Source organism: Colius striatus, chromosome 1, assembly GCF_028858725.1.
Source record: "Colius striatus isolate bColStr4 chromosome 1, bColStr4.1.hap1, whole genome shotgun sequence".
Classification (NCBI taxonomy): Eukaryota; Metazoa; Chordata; class Aves; order Coliiformes; family Coliidae; genus Colius; species Colius striatus.
In genome coordinates, this window is record NC_084759.1 from 138,299,161 (window position 1) to 138,321,048 (window position 21,888).

Below are 21,888 nucleotides of genomic sequence, written 5' to 3' on the forward strand. Positions count from 1 at the left end.
GCACTAGAGGGGAAGGAAGAGAAGAGGAGGAATTGCCTTTACTACCTTCCAAATATGTCAGTCATCAGACAGGTATAACTTATGCCTGCTGCAGCCTGGGGCTCATCTACTCCCAGCCTCCCATGCAAGCCACAAAGTCCCACCCCAGTTATGCAACAAGCACATCTGAGAGCATGGAACTGCCACAGCAGCAAGACTATGCAACTACAAGAGGCAATGGTGGTTGAACTGCAATAACCCCTTTAGTACTTGCCTCAAAACGTAGGAAACAGAGTAGGAAAGGTGCATTGACAAAATTAAAACCTGATTTAGCGATTAAAAAGCATACAAGAAGAAATCAGAAAGGGCAGCGAGTATATAATGCAGATTCATTATCTGGCTAAAACTTATATGCTTTAAAACAAACTCACCTCTCCTGTTTTTAACACTTTAAATAATATTTAAAACCAAATAGATATATAATGCAAAAAAACCCTCACAAAACTTGAAATCAGCACCATAAATCATGAAGAAAGTTATTCTATTTGATAATACCTAGTTTTGCAACCATATGTGATGATAATCTTTTTCATATAAGCTATTGTATATAATATTATGCCTTTCGTATCACAAGTTCAGCCCTATAAAACATTCTTTGACAGAGAACAAACTTGGACAAAACCAAAATGTGCTTTAATTGCAAGATAGCAGATGAGGCACACAACAACAAAAGCTTTGAATGGCACTTTATCCTTAATACCTACTTCCTTTATTGACTCTTCATTTAACTTTCTTAGCTTAACTGTGAAGCTCAGTTTGTCTCAAAAACGTTACATTCTCTACCCTTCCTGCTTCTTAAACAGCCTAGAGCTAACGAGACTATGTTGACATTCCCTAAGTTTCTTTGAATTCCTTTGAATAGCAAAATTTTGCAGTTATGGAGCATTACTAAATAAGTTTCCTCCAAATGAATGCCTAATAAAATATTCGCACTATTTTCATGGTCAATAGATAGTTGGATAAATCTGCATAAACCAAAAGTGCAAGATTAGAAAGATAATTCTAATTATTTGCACCTTCTTTACTGGGATTGCAAAAACCTACTAATACCTAAAATGGATAGACATGTTAAGGAGCGAAAGCCAGTACTTTACACTAGATCCACCAGATTTCTGACTTTAGCTTCTGAAGAAACTTCTCTTGCAGAACTACGGGGACAGAAAAGAGTTGTCATGGTTTGACATGACAGCCTTTTCTGGTAAGGGGGAAGGGGCTGTAAAGATGGCTCCTGTAAGAAGTTGCTCACAACTCTCCCCAGCTCTGAGCCAGACCCACTTCTGGGGCTGAGCCAATTAGACGCCTCCACGATCACTTTTTTGAGAAGAAGCCGGGAGGGGAGGTTTCTTCCTCCATCTTCTTTCCTTCTTCTGCCCCTTCTTCTTTTCCTGGCTGGTGGTGGTGCAAGGAGTAGGAAGAGTGAGAGAAACAACCATACAGACTCCAAGGTCAGTGATGAAAGAGAGGAGGAGGTGTGCTGGAGCGGAGATGCCCCTGCATTCTATGGAGAGAACTGGTGAAGCTGAGATTTGTTTTCATTTCTTTAAAGACCCCGCATTGGCGGTAGAGACTCATTTTGATAATGAGCCCGTATCAGGGGCAGAGACTCATTTTGCTAAAGCTGGCCCTGGACCAGGGGCAGCAATTCACTTCATTAAAGGCCCTGAGCCAGGGACAGAGACTATGGCCGGAGGAGGCCGTGTCCCGAAGGAGGGAGCCTTTATCACTATGGCTGGAGCAGGCCTTGTCCCGAGGAAGGGACCCAATATCCACAGCTGCAACTGTGAGGAGGAACCCACGACAAAGCAGCTCATTACAGTTATGCCCAGAAGAGGCCTTGTCCCGAGAGAGGGACTCTGTAACTGCAGAAGCTGCAACTGTGGTGAAGAATCCATGCCAGAGATATTCACCAAGGACTGCATCCCGTGTGAGGGACCTTGTATCGGCAGAAGCCAGAGCTGTTGCGAACAACCCACACCAGAGAAGTTTGTTAAGGACTGTGTTCTGCGGGAGGAACCCTGTGTTGGAGAAGGGGAAGAATGCCAGGAGTCGTCCTCATCTGAGAAGACAGAAGCGGCAGAGCCCATCTGTGAGAGACTGACCACATTCTCCATTCCCTGCCCCCCTGAGCCGTTAAGGGGGGAGGAGGTAGAGATATTGGGAGCAGTGAGCTGGGCCCAGGAAGAAAGGAGGGATGGGGGAGGGAGATCTTAAAGTGCTGGTTGTAATTTTCTCATCATCCTACTCCCTTTTTGCTTTTATTCCATTCTGTTTCTTGTAGAATAAACTTTCCTACTTTCCTCTCTAAGTCGAGTACTGGAGTCTGTTTTGCCCAGAACCGTAATTGGCAGCGAGCCCTCCCTGCCCTTGTCTTAATCCACAACAATCTTGCTTTTCTTTTTACTCCCATTTCGCTGGGTCCTCCACCATCCTAACGAGGGTGGGGGTGAATGGGGACAATGAGCGAGAGACTGTCGTGGTGCTGCTGTGCTAGCTGGGCCAAACCACGACAAGAGTCCACCTGTCTGCAATTCCTAATTGTCATGGTCCTACAACGCCCTTCAAGTGAAGATGGCTCAGATTGAAGAGAATTAAGATTCAAAACATTCTTGAAGAAAGCATAATTTTTTTTTTGTGATTCCTCTTTTTCTTCCTTCCAAAACTTTTTGTTCCCTCCAACATTTCAGAAACCCTCACACCAAATTGAACAACAACAAAAAAGGCTATGAGCTGTCACTTTGCACGGTTTGCCAAAATGTTGCTGTCTTGTTCATGTTATAACAGTTGGCTATCAGCTGACATCCAGAAATGTATAAATAAATTGATCAACACTTCTGTTCAAGGACTATCAATACTCAGTACCATTACAGGCATATCCCATGTTTTGTATGAGTGCACCCTGCTCACACCGTCAGAGGATGAGGCCACACTCAAATACTGTAAAAGGAGCGGTCATACAAAACAAGGAGGGAAAGGTAGAAGGGAAAGGAAAAGGAAAGGAAGAGGACAGGAAGGACTGACACAAACATATTCAGGAATATTATGTTTCAAGCTTGAGTCATAAGTCAGTATTCCAAAAATATAAAAAAGTTTTTTGAGAAAATACAGTTTTCCTTATTACTCTTACTGATGTTGAAATGTATAGAGGTGTAGTTGACATTATATAAAAAAGGAAAAACACCATAGACATGAAACACATTCCTGTGGGATATCCAATACTTTCCAGCATTTAAGAGATCTTATAGTCATTTCCTTCTAAAAAGGTGAGGCAAAGGAAGAACTTTTTCTTTCTCTTCAGCTTAGACCCAAGTGAAATCTCATGAGTGAACACTAGAAATTCAGCTTGTACAACTAAGAAGTGTGACGACTGTGTAAATATGTCTAACTGGATGAATACATTTTAAATACTTCCACTTGAAAACCTTTTCATTACTCATCTGAATTACTGCATGTTTTGGCATTAATTTAGCTGATATTTTGACAAACCTCCTCAAAATACTTGCATAAGGTGTAAAATACTTTGAATTATTAGCATAACCCTCCTACATAAGACTAGGTTAAAGCATTTGTTTTAAACTCCATCTTGCAGACTACAGGAGTTTTATTAAAACCAAGACACACTTTGATATTCACAGTCTTCAACATTCGATTTAGACAGTTGTTTAGTTAACCACGAATTTCTAGGTCCACACACATACTTAGTATTTCACATATTATAGTATAATAATACATATCATTAATAAATCTCTGGGGAAATAAAGCAACTTTCTTTTTACTGAGACCTCTTAATTTCAATGTTACACAAACTCCAGTGTGTAATTCAGAGATTCGACTGCAGATTTATGTGTTTGTGTTTCTATCATGTGGTAGAGAGTGATTCACTTGGATAGAAGCATCTTGAAGCCAGCATACAAACTTTTTGCTTGTGCAGAGATACAGCTTCCAAGAAGTATATGGAAAAAACACTCCCTTCTCTCTTCAATCAAATTTTCATACCATATTTTAAGAACACAGGATAACTATACAGACACACACAGTTGCACTTATACTGAAGGATATAATTGACCCTTACTACTGTAGCATCCATAGTTAGGTTGTATTAACAGCATGCTAAACACTAGAGGCTAGGTGGAAAAAAATTATTATATATTTTATTAGTATTCATGAGCATACTCTCCAGACTCAGTACATGGCACAAACTATTCCTCATTAATATTTGCTACTATGGTGTGTTGGGCTCTAGTAATCAATGCAACTAATATGGCATGAGAGATAAGCATTTAAATGCAAAAATAGTTCTTGCATGTACCAAGATAATATTCTGTTCTTGGATCCAGCAATGGCCTGGAATAATGGCATGTTATAAAAAGATCAAAACCAAACAAAAAAACCCCTCCAACAATAAATAAATAAATCCCCCCAACATGAAACTCTAACCACAGGGTTATACAGGGACAAAACTTGATCTCTTTTCTCCAGAATCCTTAAACTTCTCCTTCCCAGTCCTTTCCTCTCCAATACTGCAAACTTTGGTATAATTTAGCAGATAGCTTAGCTCTGGCACATGGACAAGTCTTCACAGCAAAAGGATTTATCTTGTTCAGTTTAGAAGTTGACAGTAACCTTGAATTTGACTCATGTTATTTGTCTTATCTACTCTTTCTCCTTTCCATCCCTTGAGACTCTTAATCTCTTCAAAAGACAGGATTATTTTACTTCTTTTCTAGACATGTTCATAAAGCCTTGTTGTGTAGTTTTAATCTACCCACTAAATGTACAGTGAACAGCAATCTTTTTGAAGGCCAAATGTGATCCAAGGACTACTAAAAAAAGCCCTCAAATCTATCATTCAAATACACCATTTCTTTGTACATAACAACAGAATGCCTAATTCCAGAAGCAACAATTCCCAGTGGAAGTCCTAGACAAGCAGAACTGTTTGTTTTCATTCTATATTGTTTTACAGGACTGCTGACTCAAAAAAGCTGTGTACCAATGTTCTGTTCTGACACATACCACTGTAAAATCAGCAAATTCAAAATTCTGTTCAGTTTTGCTGATTTGAAAATTACTATCATCTTTAACAGTACCAGGATTCTTTGGATAGGGAATAAACTCAGATAACAGCAGTTGGAATGGAAAACAGGATGCAAAGAATTGGAAAGAGTTAGACCATCTTTCTTCTGAAATAGGGCAGTTCACTCAAAATTGGCATGAAAGATCAAAGTACTAGGGTGGGGACAGTTGGTTTGGGGTCTCCACTGTATGATTTGGTTGCGTTCTCTGTCCTCTCAAAAAAAAATGAGCTGGGACAGAACTCCCAAAGGCACATCTGGTTTTCTCCCACTAAAATTAAAACTAAATGCCACTTCAAAGCTTCTTTTATGCTCTCTCTTTGCAGATTTTACTTAAGTGTTCCCAAACGCTAAGGCCTTCTCATTTGCTCATTCTCAATGCAACCATCAAAGGAAAGGCTGAATTCTACTTCATTGAAAGAACACAAACAAAATTATAAACCAGGACACAATTTTCAACAGGCCTCCATATCTTTAATTTAGAAAGTCTGCTTCTTTTGACAAGTGAACATGTAAGAGTACATTTCAGAAGAACAGTACACCAAATATCGCTTCCTAACATTTATTCTGTATCTTAGATAAGATTCACAGTCTGACAATCTAATCTCTATTATGCAAATATTCCATTTCTATCTATATATCACAAATATACTCAGAGTATAAAGAAATATTTCTTATGAGAAGTAGTTTCATGCATTTTTCATACCTGCTTCATGACAAAATGCTTTAAAAGATTACAGATAAGGTAAAAAGACTGAAGTTACCTGAGCAATAAAGTCATCCTCTCTATGTTAATGCTAAATTTTTGTACTGATATTTAACAGTAAGGTTGAACTGGAGATAAAAATAAGACAAGTCTAGGCCAGTTTTATTCTGTGTCTGTGAAGCTTTTCATAACCTGAACTAGAGGGGGAAAAAAAAAATCACATCAGCAATTTTTACCCTGTGTGCTTGCTTTCTCGTATAAGAATGTCTCCTATCTAATTGAAATAAATGTATATTATAAATAAAATAACTTAGGCGTGATCTAACAGAAAGCTGTCTGAATTTGGAAAAAATTTAAGTAAATACAGTCCCTACACAACTGTTAGCAAGGATGTGGTCTGTGGCTATACTAACTCTTCTATTTTACTAAATCTGTAATGCCACATTATAAAGTAAAGAGCAAATGCAAGCACTTTTTTGTCAGTGCTATCGTACCCTAGAATCATGAGCCTTTTTTCAATTATGCTTTTTAAACAACAGCTTTGGAAACCAAGCTGCATGGCTCCACTGGAAAACATATGACTATGGTAACTTAACATCAGGCAGTCTGAACAAAAGAAGGTGTAAAGAGACAGAAAGTTTCAAAGCAAAGTGCTGACAGACATATATTATCACATAAGCTAAGAGCCAAGTGTTTCTAATCCTTTGTGTGTGCACACACTTTGGAAGGTGCATAAGAAATTTACTATTTTTCTTGGCAGACAATGCAACATATAAACTATACTTGCTGTTTCCACCATTTTTTTGGTCTAGAGTTTACTTTTTTTCAGGCAATGTGTCAATTCTGTTGACTTTATTTTAATCTCTCTTTAGCTACAGTTATGATAGTTTTGGTATCCTTGCTGATGCTGGAACGAAAAACCACCTGGACATTTCTATACAACTGACTGTGCTCCAGCTTTTAATTTATTATTGATTTTTGTTTTCTGAAAGATTGAACAATACTACTATGCTGAAATCATATATATTTCTTTCAATAGGATCATTCTAAAACCAAATATTTTCATTAAAATATAAATCTATATAAAAACAAAGCCTTTTCTCACTTGGGCAGATACAATTAACATACTTCCTATGTAAACCTCTAAGTTTATGTAATTAAATGCAAACATTAAAAAATTCAAAATGCTAGGATGATATACTTTCTAAAACAGCATATGCTGTATCACACATTGAGAAGCTTTTAAAAAGTAGCTGTTCTAGAAAAAGGAAATATTGATTTCAGTTTTCCTAAATGTTCTGGGAGGTGTCTTTCACTCTAGATAGATAATGGATTTGGGAATTTATAAGATACTGAGACTTGATAAAGGACAAAAAGCCACATACCTTTAAATATAAATGTGGCAATTAATTAGATGTACTTGCTACATGTCCTTGATTTGTATCACATTTTACTATACATATTGTAAGCTCCAAGCACAGCGTCTAATACACATACCTTCATAATAGCACTACAGATGGAGAAATTTTTCAATTCTGTGTAGTAGAATTGACTAATATATCTTTTGTTGTTTGAGGTAAGTTTGAGAAAATAGCAAGGTAGATGTTGGAAAGTAGAACTATCTGAAAGCCTCAGATTTGATAGCTGAAATCCAAGCATCCCTTAATAGTTAACTACCTGGAAAGTTTCCACAAATTACAGTAATGTAACAATTCTGCAGTAAGCACTCACAATCTGCTTTCAAAAGTAAGATGAAATGTGGTGTAGCATTGTGTCCTGGTTTCAGCTGAGACAGAGTTCATTTTCTTTCTAGCAGCTGGTACAAGGCTGTATTTGGATTTAGTGTGAGAATAATATTGATAACACACTGATGTTTTAGAAATGCTACTTAGCAACAGTGAAGCAGGTGCACCAGAAGCTGGGAGGGAGCATGGCCAGGACAGCTAACCTGAACTAGCTAAAGGGTTGTTCCATACCATAAAACACCATGCCCAGTATATAAACTGGTGGGAGCTAGTGGAGAGGGAGGGATCACTGCTCGGGCATCAGTCAGCAGGTGGTGTGCAACTGCACTGTGTAGCACTCATCTTTTCTTGGGTGTTATTTCTCACTTTCTTTTTGTTATATTCCTTTTCATTACCATTCTTCTTACAATATTTTTATGATCATTAAAGTTTATTTAATTCATTTATTGCACTATTCTTAACCCACAAGCTTGGTTTGGGTTTTTCCCCTCCAGATCTCCCCATCCCACTGGGCGGGGGAGGAGTGAGCAAGTAGCTGCACAGTGCTTAGTTACTGACTGGGATTAAACCACAACACAGAGTTCAGCAGGTGGCTTGTGGACTAGGAGCAGCACTGGATGCTCCAGTCAGACTGCTACTACTTCTTCCTGTTGAGCAGATATCTGATTGGTTAGTGCTGCCCAAAAGCTTGCATCCCTGATGCAGGAGGGATATTGCAGCCTCTCTTGATGAGGCAGAGAGAATGGAAAAAGTAAAACTAACTTCTGGAGAGAGCAAAAAAAAGCCACATTCAACAATTATTCCAATACAAAGAATAAATTTCCTTTGCTGCTAAACCTAAACCACTGAGATTATCATACTAGTAACTTGCTGCATTTCATTAAGATGAGTTAATTAGGAACCATTAATTGATATTTTCTTACACATATGATGCTAAAAGTTTTTAGACCCAGAAACAAACCTGAATTCTACTTACAAGGGATAAATGCACTTAGGCTGTGTAACTGCAAAATCACAATTGTTCCATACTACCCAGAGAAATTCACCACAAGTTAGAGAGAATCCAGTTCTATTAGTCACCCTCCCTAACTCTAAGCATCAAATTCAATAAAAACTTTTAGCAAATGCTTTGATAGTTGCATAACAACTTTAAACATTTTTAAAGCTCACTAGACAGAAAATTATCTCCAGCACATATTACTATGCTCAGTCATGCAAGTCTCGGCCTTTGTGATTGATTACAGTGTTATAGGCATGAAATGTGGTCTTGAGCATGTGTTAGAAACAGAAGTACAAACTCAAAAGGCAGTTTTGACTTATGCTTCCATTTCACTGTATGAAATCTAGAGACACCTTGCAAGAGAAAAATACTGTACTAATAGTTAATTTTATCAATTTTTACTTTTTTCAATAATTATATTTAGCAATTCTTTTTCCAAGCATAAGAATAGTGAATGTAAGGAGTTAAATAGCTTAATACCAACATATTTGTTTGTATATACATTTTAAAACACACTAATATACAGTCTACGTAAAAGAAACAACTTTGCTGTTAAAAGTATTTCCAACTGCTGGCTTAGGTCAGACTTATTTGCAAGCTCATATGGTTTCAAGAGTCCAAGCCCACCATTAGCATATCCTAAAAAAAAAAATCAAAGCTGTGCTGCAATGTCTTAATTTCCACCTGGCTTGAAGAACCTGCACCACTGTCACTTCTCTGTGCCTCTCAAGCACTGACAAACTTGGCTGTCCTGTCACTCAACTCCTCCACTTTCAAAAGGTATCTCAGTGGATTCAGCAAACAGAGGACACAGTAAAAAAAAAAAAAAACCAACAAAACTTTGGGTTTTATTTGGGAACAGTTGTGCATTTGCTAACAAGAACCCTATAAGCAGTGTTACTCATCGCAGTGTTTTCAACTGGTTTGTAACATTCCCTGGTACAGAAAAAGCTTTTCAGAACAGCCTGCTATTCTTCTTCACAAAACCTAGGTATTTAGTAAGCTGTTATAGTTGCCCTTTATTTATAGTTTGTATTAGTTGTGATCTGTTTTGCCCCACATTCATTATGTATAAAATTTCTTTTCATCCCAGTTTTCACTGTATTGTGTGAGGTCTGTGTGTTGCTTTTGGATTTTGGTTTGTTTTTTTCCTTCAAGTAAAAAAATAAAAGAGCACACTATGAATATACGTTCATCATCTACTACATAACTCTTCCATAACTCATTCAATTTTCAATATTTAGCACTTAAAAGCCTTGTTTCTGCCTCTGTCTCTCCCTCTCTCCCAGTTAAAAAAACCCCAGAGGATCACTAAATGATTAAGTGTCATGCAGTTCCTTTCTCAACTTTCTACTCTTTTTGGGCAACAATTTCAATGCTTTCACTGTCATCCCTTCTTCCTCTCTCTACTTTACACTATTCAACAACAGCACACAATTACCTATTACTGAAATAACCTCCATTTTGTGGATTCTGATTCTCTCAAAATTCACATTCCACTTTGCATCCATTGTTAGTATCCTTAGATTTCAGATATGTTATCTTCAGTCAAAACTGCTTGCATAAAAGATATGACTTGCTTAGTTTTTTTGTTTGTAATGTTTTTGGTTTTTTTTTTTTTAGTTTTGTATCGTATAATTTGAAATCTTGTTTAGTTTAGTGTCAAACTACTTACAGCAGTGTGAGTGTTTAAAGAAAAATTGCAGGAGTTACAGCATACTCCACTGTCCAATCAAGCTCCTGCTGTACAACTGCAAAAAATTAAAGCCGCTTAATTTTATTGAGTTACAAATGCACATTTTATATATATAAAACTTTTAAGTGATACACTTTCAGTAAGCTACTACCTCAAATTCAACTGACTTTCAAGCGACATTTGGTGAAAAAACACTGTCTTGCCTTGCAAATCTAACTAAGCACACTAGGATCAAAATCTGATATGATTTCTAGGGATAGTTTGGGGGTTTTTGTTGGTTTTTTCTTTTTTTCTCATTTGTTTGTGATAGTTTAAGATTATGGATTATGTGAACCACAGCTATGAAGAAAATCTCTTTTTTACTTTAGCCAGGGTTACACAGAAGTGTGACAACATCACACTGTCTTCAGATAGTTACATGACTTCTGTGATTTCTTGATTATTTTCCCAGTGACTTAGGCATACAGACATTTTAATTAAACAGCAACACACTTCTGTTAATAACCTAGTAGAAATTTTAAAAGAAAGCCATGCTTATCAAGCAGTTAGAATATACTAGGTAATAAATTAACACTTCCTCAGTGCACTGAGAGGAAAATGTTCTGGCAAGCTTCTACAAAGTAAATAGATTATCAACTGGGAAATGCTTAGAAATTATTTCTTGTAACAAACTGATGGAAGAAAGCAGCTGAAATGTCGGTGCATCCAACTGTCTATCAGTTTTAATTGTGGTACCAAAGCAGTCATCCTGTATTGCAGACTTTCCCTCACAACAGATTCTATTTTGCAAGAAATAAGGGTAGACATTGAAATTTATAAAAGTAATTATTTTATAAATGAATAGTCATCCCTAATGCTTTAATCACCAGCCTTCTTAAAGCCATTGTAAGCATTTAATTGAATAATCTTGGTGGTCCACTGATACAGCATATGCAAATATGTGCACCAGACCCCAGAGGATAATTAATTGAAGCTTACACCACGTGTGGGCCTGCATTCATTTCAGACAAAAGAGTACAAACTCTATTAAAAATATTCATTGCTTATGACGTAAAGTTCAAGTACAGAGACACACAGAGTATAAAGCACGGCACTGAACTGGAACACTGAATGTGTCAGCTGTCATATTGGCGGTCCAAGAGTGCAGCTCAGCCTCGCTCTGCTCTCATGTTTTTTTTCAGTGCATTCTGGTTCAGCTTTAGGAACTGATCACTTCAGAAAAATGATAACATTGTTGCCTTATTAGAATAGCAGCAAGTTGTTTCAGAAGGCTCCATAAGACTGAAACATTAGCAACAAATAAAATTGTTTTGATATGTCTGAAATTACAAGTAGATAAATTCTCAGGATTTTCCCTGCACATTCACATCCTTTTAAAAAAACCCCCTTTATTGTTTTCTTGGAACATCCACATTTAATGGTCACATTTTCACTTCAAGTTCATTTGCCTAATATTTCAGATTAAAGATAATGGTGGACATAAAACATATTTTAATGTAGACCCATGGATGTCAGTAAGGCTTGTGAGAAACCTTGAGAACAGATCCAACTGCAAAGAGTCCACATTTCCTTTTTTTTTGTCTGGTTTTAAATTAATCATTCCCTACTATTCATCTTGTTAGCTTCCAGTATTTCTAAAAATTATGCTGGCCACAGTGCTTAAGCAAATACTGCTTTTCAGAAAAAAAACCCCCGTTACAATATTTTGCACAAAATAATATTGAAGAATATTGCACTTCGATGTGGTGTTACTTCCTCTCACCATTTTGTCTTAAATATCAGCACAAATTCTTACCAAGGAGAGAGAGAGTGCCAGGCCAGATGGGCTCATCGTCTGAACTACAGAAATGGCTCCTATGCTCCTATAGTGAGTTTAAATCTGATTGTCAGAGTTAAGTGTCTGCCTGTGCCTAATTGTTGGTGCTAAAAATACATGTCAGCAATTACCAAACCAGCCCTTTACAGCACTGAATCTATCTTCCATGCTGTTTAATGCTATTAGTCTGCAGCATTGATTCCTTGCCTTGATGAGTATGATCAAAAAGCAATGGAAACCCATAATTTTATACAAGAAAAAGGGCTGAGAAATATGTCACAGAAATAGGTGGAGTCAAATTACATCTGGGAACTGGTGACTGGTGCCCTTCCTCTGTTACCAGGCACAAAAATGGAGAAGTGGGAGTATTTAAAGGCAGTGGTCTAAAGGACTATGTCCAAGACAGGTGATTACTGATATTCATATTAAAAATGGAAAAAAAAGAAATTAACTCTTTTTCAAATATAGTTTTATTTACTTAATTTTGATCTGTTATTATATGCACCATCACAATTAGTAGGAGCCTCAGGCATTGGAGTATCTTTCTTTTGGTCTAGAATGCACACAGAAAAAGTTATTAACATTATGACAGTGTTATCAAATGATATGATTCCCAGCTGTGTTGAATCTTTTGCATCATTCAAAACAACTTCCCCCATATAAAAGTGCCAACTTAGTTATAAAAAAGAATACAAAGAAAGAAAAACCAGTTAAAAGAACATTTTCATATAAGGATTACTCACAGTAAACATTATTATGGTAAAATCCATTGATTTTAGAACCAACCTACCTACAAACAGCAAAAAAAGCAAGTCAACCCAAACACACAAGATTAAGTACTATTACATAGTGTTTTAGGTATTTTTTCCCATCTCAGTGATAAGTTTTGTGTAAAATAAATGAAAATCATAATTTAGACAGAATGCTGAAGTAGTAGCAACAATTTATGACCATTTCAGTCATACTGTTACTCATTATTAGGTAAGGATGTGGGACAGATGAAGAGTAACAACAATACAGTTTCTCTGTAGATTAATGCCATTTGGTGATTTTAAATAAAGAAAAAAATCTGTATGATCGGTAAACACAAATGAACTATTTAAGGAATTTCCTTTTAGAAAGTGGCAGTGCTACATTATTAAAAAAATACTTTTCAGAATGTGCATACAGTCAGGTATTTTAAAAGACTAATTGGCCAAAATAAGTACCACAACATCATCATTTATTTAGTAGGCTATATCGTTATTTATCAGATGAAATTTTAGCATTCCATCTGATCAAGAGTTTACATCTACCACTCTGTGCTTATATGCAGATTGTCAATCACTTTGACGCCTGTTGGTCTCAACACCTATACAGATTGTTCTCCATTATCTATTTCTTTCATAAATGCAAAGGAACAGCTAGAGTTTATTTATGAAACCACCTGTCAGGAAATTTGACAGCTAAGCAAGAAACACATATAACAAAAAAAAAAAAAAAAAAAAGACCCACCAAAACCACTCTCCTAAGTTTTACATCCTGACACTCACAACTGTATCCTTAGCCCACAATACAACTGAAATAACAATATTTATTAAAAACTATTGCTGACCCAGCAACATGTACTCCTTCAGAAAAAGGACACATCAGGTTGCCTCTCCAATTACAATCACTGGTCAACTACAGCATCAGAGAAAACTGCAGGACAATACCTCCTCCTGAACAGACATGATGACTCTGATGACCTTGCCAGCATTTTCTTGCATTAAAATTCATATCTACAGGAGAGCCAGAAGCTGGGTGCTGTTGTGGTTTTTTTTTTTTTCCCACAGGTGGTTTTGTCAAGCTGTTCTGAAACTCTAAGCTGCTGGAATTGTGGAGTGCCATTCCAAGTCTATTCGTCAGCCATCTCTGGCCAACTCTGGTAGATTGCTTTCTCACACATTGATCAATAAAAACACTAGTGGCATTCGTGATGACTTACTGAGTTTTAATCCTAACAGATAATTTTCTGATGTTGTGTGAAGAAAACATCCACACCTGCCACAGACCACCTCAATTAATATAATGCAGATGTAGCTCTGACACTGAAGTATTGCGATATTGCAGAGAAAATACAGCTCCAAACCTGCATCTGGGAACTGGGATTTCAGTGTCAAACTAAGTCAAGTATGGGCATGGCTGTTGCAATTGGAAGTGCTATCCCACCCAGGAAACTGAGACAGCTGTCATCTGCACAGGTATGCTCCATGTGCAGGTCCACATCTCTTGCTTAAAGCCAACTCTTGGGGAGCTACATGCTTATAACTTCATTGAGAGAACAGCTAGTGTTCTAGAACAAGAAGTCCATTTCACCTTTTGCTCTTGGGCTGGCACCAGTGATCCAGTTCACGCAACTGAAAATAAACTGTTTTTCACGGCATTATCCTTCCTCCAGACTAACAACACAGAGAGCAGCAAGGGAAGGTGGAATAGGCCTTTTTGGCAACAGCTGACTATTGCATAGGTGTAACTACACCCTCAGCCTGCAAACTACATCCATCTGCTAGCAAAAAGCAATGTTTTTAATGTCAGAGCAGTTAATCTGTACTAGACATTTATAACAGTGTAGCTATATGGTAATGAAAAATATCCTGTTGAAGCCTCATTTCAAACAGAAATGCCTTCTGTAAAAACAACAAATCAGTTTGGTTCATGTGTATCAGTGCAAGAGGTCAGGGACATCACACCAAACATCAAATGAATTTTATTTGAATTTTAAAATAAAAAAAATCCAGTGCCAGTCACTGCATTAGGTGGGAATGCTATCTTCTGTGAACTTCTTCAGGAACTTGAAGTTCTTCTTATGTTGAATCTGGCTTTTGAAAGAATTTTAATGGACTTGTAAAATCATATCCAAGATGACAAATTAACTGCAGTTTACCGTATGGATTATTACTCATTTCTCCCTTTACCACCAGAAAACATGAACATAAGGAAGAGATTTGCAAGGCAGTGAACTTTCATATGAAAGCCAGAAGTGAAAATGTCTTCCCTCTTTTTTTTTTTTTTATTTATTTCTGTATTACATATTCAACCAGAAAAACAGATTTTAGGCTACATTTCAAGACTATAAAGCAGAGTATTTGTTAAAAGGATACTTTTACACTATCTCTCACCTTATAGAACATTTCTACAATCAGTAATTTTAGAAATATTCCAGATCTTTATAAACTATGCTTTGCAGAATTTTTACAGCTCTCCAGCTACTCAATAGTTCTACATGCTATGTACTTTCTGACATATTATACATTCTGTTTCAGAATAACTTCTTCTGGTATCCAGAATTTCCTAGCATTCCTTATGGGTATTTGTGATGTTTTTATTTAGGGTAGAGTTAATTTTCTTTGTAGTAGCTAGTGTGGGGCTATGTTTTGAATTTGTGCTGAAAATAGCATTGACTAAACACACACGTTAGCTACTGCTAAGCTGTCCTTGCATAGAGTCTGGGCCTTTTTGGCTTCTCTCACTACCCCACCAGCAAGTGGCCTGATGGTGCACAAGAAGCTGGGAGAGGACATAGACAGGACAGCTGACCCCAACTGATATCCTAGACCATATGACATCATGCCCAGCATATAAAGCTGGCGGAAGGAAAAGGATGATGTTTGGAGCAATGGTATTTGTCTTCCTAAGTAACTGTTCCATGAGATAGAGTCGTGCATTCCAGATGGTTGAACAGCTAGCTGCCTGCCTGTGGGAAGCTGTGAATGAATCCCTTGTTTTGCTTCACTTGTGTGTGTGGCTTTACCTATTAAACTGGTTTTACCTCAACCCACAAATATTTTTTTTTTTTACCTCAACCCTTTTACTCCTTCAATTCTTTCCCCAATTCTGACATGGAGGATGTGAGCAACCAGCTGCATGGTGCTTAGTTGCTGGTTGAGGCTAAATTAGAACAGCATCCATCCTTTATATTGATATGTCCCCTCTCCTAGATATGAAGTAGGTGAGGGTGAAATACATTTAGAGACAGCAGGTTTATAGTAGCACACTGCTTTATCATTGTTATAAAGAAAGACAAACCCTATGTGTAGATGCACTACAAAGACCCTTCCTGACAGAAAAGAGAATTGTTCACTTGTTTGCTTTAAACCCAGATTCCTGTTTAAAGATCACAGTACTAAAGATTTAGACACAATGTAGATCACAGAACACGTATTGCAGTCCATATCAGTCTTTTCTTGTGTATGTCTGCTCTGATCAATGTAGTTCTGAAATCTCTAAAGCAGGCTACTGTCTAGAGGAGTATGTACAATAATGTTACTCCTTTATGGTGGACATTACAATAAAAAAGTAATTTGGAAGCACAGCATTTGAAATTTTTTCTGTACCATATTTAGGACTCACCACTCAATAAGAAACAGGAGATCATAAAGCAACATTAACATTAAAGACAGCAACTCCATAATCCAGGATCCAGTAACTCCATCACTGGATAGAACTAACTACTATTTGTGAATGTTATTAGTTCTCCTACCCATTTGAGCCATAAAGCAAGGTTCAGGAATTTCAACAGTTGGAGTGTGGAGAAACAATTCACCAGTAATTTCTCATTCCACATGAAAAATGGGCACAAAAGTCAGTCTTGCATGTTGAAAACAAAATGTCACCTCAATAATTCTGCCATGGAGTATGAATGTAGGGAGTTTGGCCATATTATTGCCTTAGGTTGGGATGTTTCCACAAGTTCGTTGATTGCACCGTGTCTTAACACTCAATTTGCTCCTGCTCCCTGGTTGCCTCAGGCAGGTCGTCCAAAAATGCCTGTCAATGCCAAGTCAGCCAAAAAAGCTTGCCATGGTCTCCTCCTTCTTCATGCCCTTTCCCCAGTAATAATTGAAGCAAAAAAACCTATTTAAATAAAACAATTCAACCTACTTTATGCATTTTAAAGGAGCAGAAAACACACAAATAAAAATATATTGTAGGTCAACTTCAGATAAAATTTATTTTCTCTTTTATTTGGATAGTTTGGAAGATGTAAATGATTGTCATTCCTAATATAATTAAGCTTTTAACGATTCTGAAAGTTTCATCCCATAGTATGTATTTTAAAGAAGTAAACATGGTCTTCACAAAGTAAGCATTTTCTTTTTTTCTCTGGAAAATACTGAACATTCTAGAAGATGAAAACAGGTCAATGTATGAAGCAAATAAAATCAAATGTTAAAGGAATAAATTCATCAGCTTCACAAAAAACAAGTGTGAACAAGTGGTAATGCCTTGCCATGAATGCTGTTCATAATTTTCCTCATTAGACAGAAGGTATTTTGAGGAAAAGAATTTGTTCAACGATCATTGCTCTAAACTATTTCACTGCTCAGGTGAAATCAGGTATTCACTCCCTCCTCACTCCACCCCTGGAAATTTGTTTCCAGAGCCAGATACGGAAAAATACAGATTACACTGAATGTTCACTTGTGTTCTTTTAGAGATCATACTATTTAGATAAAATAGAAGTTTCAATACTGGAAGAAATATATGTAAACCATCTCCCCTTCCCTCGTCTCTACTGATGAAACAGGCACTAATGCAACCGGCTCAGTTTAGAATCAGTCAGACATTTCTTTCCAACACTTGACTTGGTGAAGCATATCCTTAAATACATTAACATATTCCACTTTTAGCAACGTATTTAAATCAAGATGCCCATTAGGCTTCATAAAACACTTGCTTAGATTTAGACTGTATTTTTTTTCACTTTTATAAAAATCTATTCCTGCAAGAGAATTGTGAGAAAGAGTTGTTACTCCTATAGGTAGGGAGCAGTAACTGGAAAATTCCAGCCATCACCACACTAATTCAATCTACGTACCTATTCAGTGAAGCAACAAATCAGAAAATTTCATATTAACAACTATGTGATAAAGCTAACAGATGTAGTAAGTATCTTTAGACTGACATTTAAGAACAGTCTCTCTCATTCCACTCCTGGAATGGATTTAAGTAAGTTATCCTGAATAATTTAGAAGCGTAGCTGTATGTTTTCTTTCGGTAAAGAAAAGTAGCAAATTAGAAGTTTATGCACATTCCTAAAATCAAGTTAAGAGAACAAGAAAATAGCTATTTGTTTCATTCAACTTATATGACTCCTAATCTAAAATGCTACCAGGACTTCATTTTTAACGTCTCTGTTTCCATTAAACTGTATATTCAATAGGGTGTACATATGTATCAAAAAGCACAACATACTTTTTTTTTGAAGACAGTATACCTGCCTATAAAAACTCTATTTTGGCTAAGCCCATTACACTAAAAAAACCCCCAGTGATAAAAGTGGTAATAAAATATAAATTATCAAGCTTTTTATTTAAAAAACGTGCCAAGTAGATGTGATATACATCTCACTGAAATGAAACATTGCAATTTATCTAATGTCAACATTAAAATTTATTTGGAAACTATAATGACATAGAAAATGCTCTGCTTGTGACATTATAGTTCAAAAAAATATTTCCACTTTAAAAACATGTACATTGCTCTTAGTTCTGGCTTGGAAGCCAACCACCTACATAAAGAGTCACAGCTACAAAGGAACTTTTATGTTAATAGTAATCTGCCAAATCACATAAATCATACGAGATATCAATTCTGTATCTGCAATATATCATCATCTCATTACTGTATCACACAAATTGTCAGTTGATGCATTAATAAAATTATCCTAAGCACAAGCTTCCGAAAGCTAACATATTACATCCACGTAGCTAGCTACAGCTTTGATTCAGACTATCTAAATTCAGTCTGGAAATGATTTCCTGCTGGAAATCAATATCTAACTTTTACCAAGATGAGTTTCACTACTCCTCAGAATCTTCAAGCAGATGAATAAGAGAGTTTTGCATATATTCATCCATCAACACTTGTCATCCTTAAAGAAAACACTGAAAGAAATCCAAACCCAAGTGACACAGCAAAACCCTGGTTTTCCTTGCAGAGTATCTGTGTAGATAGGTGTGCTGTAATTTTCTAGCTATAATATAGAAGATTATCAGCATATTAAAACAAAAACTTTACTTTCAAAATTGGAATCTGCCAAGATTTATGAATGTCATCGTATTGTAGCTTTAAGTGCTAGGAAGGAGAAAAGAAGGCAAATATTTTATATTTCTTCTGCTATGAGGAAACAGTTACCATGAAATGGAAACTGAAGTGTATTTCAGTTACTTAAAACCTAAGCTACGACCAGATATAGTTTTGTGGGTTTCATTACAAGTTTTTTCTAAACAATTTTTATGCTGACAGATTTTTGCAGCTCAATATGTATAGAAATAAATATACAGCTTGGCAGATCATATGCATACCGATAAATACTCTAAGAGAAAATGCATGTTTTCCCATTTGGTCCCCAACTACATGCATATATAATGTACAAAATAACATTTGAAAGATGGTCACCTATTAACTAACATTGCTGTATGAGTTGTATGTTAAAAATAAGGTTTCTCCTTGCAGAGTGTATACCATTCAATATTACAAGCTAATTAAAAAAAGCTCAAATTCCTGCACATTCAGTCTCTTAAACATGTGACTTAGTAGACAAGCATGTCTGAATAAAAATCTTGTCAGTTATACACAGTTACAATAACTAATAAATAAGTCAACTCTTTATATCTAAAATGAAGTTTCTCTTGAAACTTTTAGCTTGAATGCTACAAATGTTGTGTGCTATTTTACTTATAATGTAAATTATTAAATGATGGATTAAGAAAACCAAACCAGTGTTTTTCCCCAAAAGAAGAAAGTGCCTTATGTCTACAGAAAAACAGTTGTTAAAATGTATGAGAATTACTCACCGGTCTCCAGGGAAATTCATTCTTTACCAAAAGCTTGACACAGAAATAACAAAAACCACAGAAGTATGTGAGGTACAACTCTTTTCTCTTGGAGGCTGTTCCCTAATGAGTATCGCACAACCCTGACCCAGAGAAAAAGCAACTTAGCCGTCAGGATTGCTAGCCTTCGAGAAAGCTGACACCAGAGTGATGTCACGTACATCTGAAATGTTACTGCAGCTTCCAATTATTGACTCTTTTCTACCAATAAAATCTCTACCTCTAGATGACAGAAGACAAAGCATTTAACAATAAGATTCAGTTTCAACAGGAGCTAATAGAAAAGGTTTTTAAAGAGCTCATCATAGGGTCAGACAAAATGTGAGTCAGAATAAAGTAAAAAAGATAACGTGTTGGCTGTGTTATCTAAATACACCCTTCTAATTTACCTTCAGCCTGCAAACTTTTTATTTCTGTCAGCAATAATTATAAAATACTTTCTGAGTTGGAGGGGAAAAGCAAAGACTAGCACAGCCCACCACAGTACTAGGCTTCTCTCTGCAAGACTCCAGCTAATCCAACCAAGAAATTCTTGACTCCACATGGTGGCTCTCAGCCAAGCTATTTCTCTTACTCTGTTGATCTCATGTCCCAACATTTGCCTCACTATCCTCTCTCTTATCCTGCAAGCCTTGTCCCAGTTGCAGGGAGTACTTGGAAGCACAATGGTCTATAAGATCCTCAGAAAGCACTTGCTTGATTCCATTGTGAAAAATATCTAGGAAATTGGATGAAAAGAAAAAATAATGATCAGCAAACAATGTATTCCTTGTGTGCTAAGATCAGGAACTGTGATACCACAATGGATGCATCAAAACTACTAATCCTACATGTGAAGCCATAGGCACTACAAAGAACATCACAGAAAGAAAGGAATGATCCTAACAGAGGTACTGAAGGAAATTTCTGTAACAGCAGAGAAAAGCCATGGACTAACGTTCTACTTTAAAAGTATAAAGCAAAAAGGAGAACAATGAATATATGTGGTACATAAATTCACTTGTACAAAAGTAAAAACTAGAGTTGCAGTTGCAGGGATCGCAGGGGTCTTCTACAAATCCCCAGATTTGGACGAGTTAAAATCACAAACATTTAATATTATCTTCATGAATATTTTCAAATTCACATCACACATCTTTAAATATGAGAGCCCACAGATTTTCAACAGTCTTGAACCAACAGTATGCTAATTTAGAGATGGTTAGTAATCAACAGGGGCACTGTGTGGGAAAGTACTGCCTAGTCAACTACACTGAGGGCAGTGCCAGACTTTCAGTACAGAAGAGGCCTGAAATTTTTTGATGTTATAATTAGTGATATTATCTGTAACTGAAAAAGAGAAGAATCTTGCCGCAAAATGTTTCAAATTCACAGCATAAATCACTACTTTTTAAAAAGGATTCAGCATGAATAAGATGAGAAATTCTAAGGAAAGAATAAAAGAACAACCCAGAAAGAACACAGAGGCCTTCAAAGTGAAGAACTGGTAACTTGTTAGACACTAAAAACACCCTTCTGACAGAAAGAGGAAGAACTGGAAAAAATTCCCAAAACTGGTATGCAGTCAGAAAGAGGTTAAAATGGGAGTTAGCTGAGATGAGGACCAAAACCTGAGCAATATCCTTCCTCAATTTGCAATGTGAACAGTATCAACCATGTGAGCTGAAAGGCAGAATGAACTAACAGAAATAAAGGCATGGGAATAGACTGCTATTGAGAAAGGGAAAAGATTGGTTGAAGAGAAGCACCCAAGTGCAAAACCAAGAACCAACTGATGCACAGAACACTACTGCAAGAATTCAGTCCTGTTCAGAGTATGTGGTGGTTTAAGTCCATCTGGGAACAAAATACTAGGCAGCCCTCACTCCACTCCCTCAGCACTGGGACAGAGAAGAGAAAGGATTATAAAGGGACTCATGGGTTGAGACAAGGATGGGGAGGGATCACTCACCAAT

At 36.6% G+C, this 21,888-nt stretch overlaps 1 protein-coding gene across 7 annotated transcripts in view; it reads right to left on the reverse strand.

Moving 5' to 3' along the window:
* PLEKHA5 (pleckstrin homology domain containing A5) overlaps nt 1-21,888 on the reverse strand; it is a 166,699-nt gene that overhangs the window by 66,804 nt on the left and 78,007 nt on the right. The window lies entirely within an intron of this gene.